The sequence below is a fragment of the Syngnathus typhle genome, linkage group LG13, assembly GCF_033458585.1.
Source record: "Syngnathus typhle isolate RoL2023-S1 ecotype Sweden linkage group LG13, RoL_Styp_1.0, whole genome shotgun sequence".
In the NCBI taxonomy this organism is placed as follows: Eukaryota; Metazoa; Chordata; class Actinopteri; order Syngnathiformes; family Syngnathidae; genus Syngnathus; species Syngnathus typhle.
Genome location: NC_083750.1, coordinates 442,501 through 445,000, shown reverse-complemented (window position 1 = coordinate 445,000; position 2,500 = coordinate 442,501). Strand labels below are relative to the sequence as shown.

Genomic DNA, 2,500 nt, shown 5'->3' with positions numbered 1-2,500 from the left:
AAACCACGCTGCCCGGGGGCCAACAGGACAGGCTCGCGCTAGCCTCATCACCATCAACCGCCCAAACAACCCCAGCACGACTGACCCCACAGTCCCAGGCCTCCAGCTAGATACTATATCCAGCTCAGTAGGGTCAGTTGATCTGGGTAGCAACCGGGTCTTGCACTCCTTGAAGACTTGGGGAACGACTCCACGCACCATCCATGTCGTAAACAGCCTCGCCAGTTGCGTACCGTCCGGGTCCCAGTCAAGAAGAGCCTGCTTCCTGATCCCGTCTGGGCCCGATGCAGAGCAATTCCTCATCTTAGCCAAGTTAGATACAACTTCCGGCCCCAGGATCGGGTGGTAGAATGGATCGTTATCCGCGGTCAGTCCCACCCCGAAGCCCTTAGTCCATAAAACGGCTCGACCGTTTCCCACTTACTCCGAAGTGTCTATCCACCAACTCCAGCGGCAAATCACATCTACGGGGCGTCAGACCATCTAAGATCCGCCGTGCACCCCCTTCCTCACCTCAGAATAGCCGCGCTGCTGGTGGTAGAACACTCCCCCACGTTAGACGAGCCGCCTCGCCCAACCCGTCTTCCATTAGTCTCGAGGTCTGGACCTCGCGGACTTTGTCGGCCACACTACCTTACCCCCCAGGGCTTACACGAGATCCAAAGCAGAGGACTCGATCAGGCTAGGCTCCCGACCTGCTTTCTTGACTAAGGCAGCGGTGGCCCGATGCTCCACACCCCCCGCCAGCAGCTCTTCCAGAACTCTATTCATCACCAGATCTGGAAGCGACGAGGGGCAGGTCCATTTCTGGGGCGTCGCCCTGGCAGCCAGGGCTCGCCAACGCACACCAGACTCACCGCCTGCCGCACGACCGCACAGGGACCCTCAATTCCACCTCACCTGCTCTCCGGACTCGCCGTTTCCAACATCACACTTTTCTGCTTATGATTCCTGTACCTTTCCATAAGCTTCTCCATCCGAGACTCCTACCATCACCTGGTCCGGAGGCCTCGGAACCTCTTACATCGCTTACCAGACGGGCCCTCTCCCGCCTTTATCCACGCCACCACGGAGAGCAGGCCGCAGCGCTAATACGACCCCCGCCACCCCAACTCTCATACCCGAGGCAACGGAGGTCATTGACACCACTGAGGAGTTCTCAAGAGCTTCGCCAGCCGGGGTCCACCCGCTCCTTCGGCCTGACTGACTGTGGCTCTGATCCTGTGCCTCTGTCTATACGGACTTCCTAACCAAGGAGTTTTTGCAACCATGGCCCGTAGAAGTGACTACAAGCCGTTTGGGGACCCCGAGCAATGCCTCCGGTGGTTGGTCCCCATGGCCCCCGGAGAGGTTGATCCGCTGGCCGCGCACGTGCCCAACCTCAAGCACGTCCCGGGGAGGTAGCTCGAGCAGCAGCAGCCCCTCACCTAGCTGCGCCTCAGCCCATTTTTGGTAACCCAGAACGGCCTTCCTGGGTGGTCTGTAAGATATTAGACATGTCCACTGCCTCACTACCGTGAGAACACACAGGAGAACAAAGTCCCCCGACACTATAGAGCTATACATCGAGATCCACCCCGAGCAGCCGTCTGCTAGGCCGCGCAGCCTAGCACCAACTCGTAAGCCACCGCAGTCCAACCCACTAAGGAGAGGCCTGCCACATAGTGTCAGACTCACCCCCCGTAAAGCTGGTCAACGGACAACTCGCAACCCAACTGCCCGGAGCTACAAAAGCCCAGAGAGCTATGGAGCTCATCAACGGGGAGGAAAGCGGCCTGCAACAAACTGGCCACTACCCCCCGTACACCACATATTCGCCCCAAAAGGATTTGAGAAACGCATTCGGCAAAGGTCCAAGCGAGCACATAGGCATCCACGTGACACCCACCCACTCGGCCTGGCCTCCGTTCTATACCACTAGGCGCCGCCCACACCAGTGCGCAGATTCGGGTCATCTCGGTCTCGCTACCATACGGTCACACCCTGCGTACCAACAGAGCGCTGAGCGAACGCTAAGCCAGCCTACAGAGGTGTTAGAGTGCGACTCACAGGGAGAGGAACCGTCCGCCCAACGTCGGCCTAGGCCGAGGCCGGCAGGGGCCCTTTCCAAGGCGAGTCTATATTGCCAGTCGGTCAGTTTGGGAAAGTTGGGGGGGTACCCGGTGGCCGTCGGGAACAGACAGGGACCGGTCGGGAGGGAGGGGGTAAGTTTGGCCGCTGGGAACAAGCGCCCACCCTGGGGAGTTTACTTACGAGCCAAAGCCGGGAACAGACATAAGCTCGGGAGCCTCGCAGTCTCAAAGACTTTCATCCCTCTATCAGAGACATCAGACCGCACAGAATCCGAGACACTACCGAACACAAGTAGCGCTCAGGGAGAACACTCTCACCTAGCTGATTGCGTTAGCCGGCCAGTGCGGGGTGTCTGAAAACCACAGTCTCAAAACTTTCATCTCTCCAGCAGAGATATCAGCCCGCACAGAGTCCAAGACACTACCGA

General features: G+C 58.8%; 1 pseudogene; it reads right to left on the bottom strand.

The window, feature by feature from the left end:
* Positions 1 to 2,500, bottom strand: part of LOC133166271 (28S ribosomal RNA) — a 9,272-nt pseudogene that overhangs the window by 3,328 nt on the left and 3,444 nt on the right.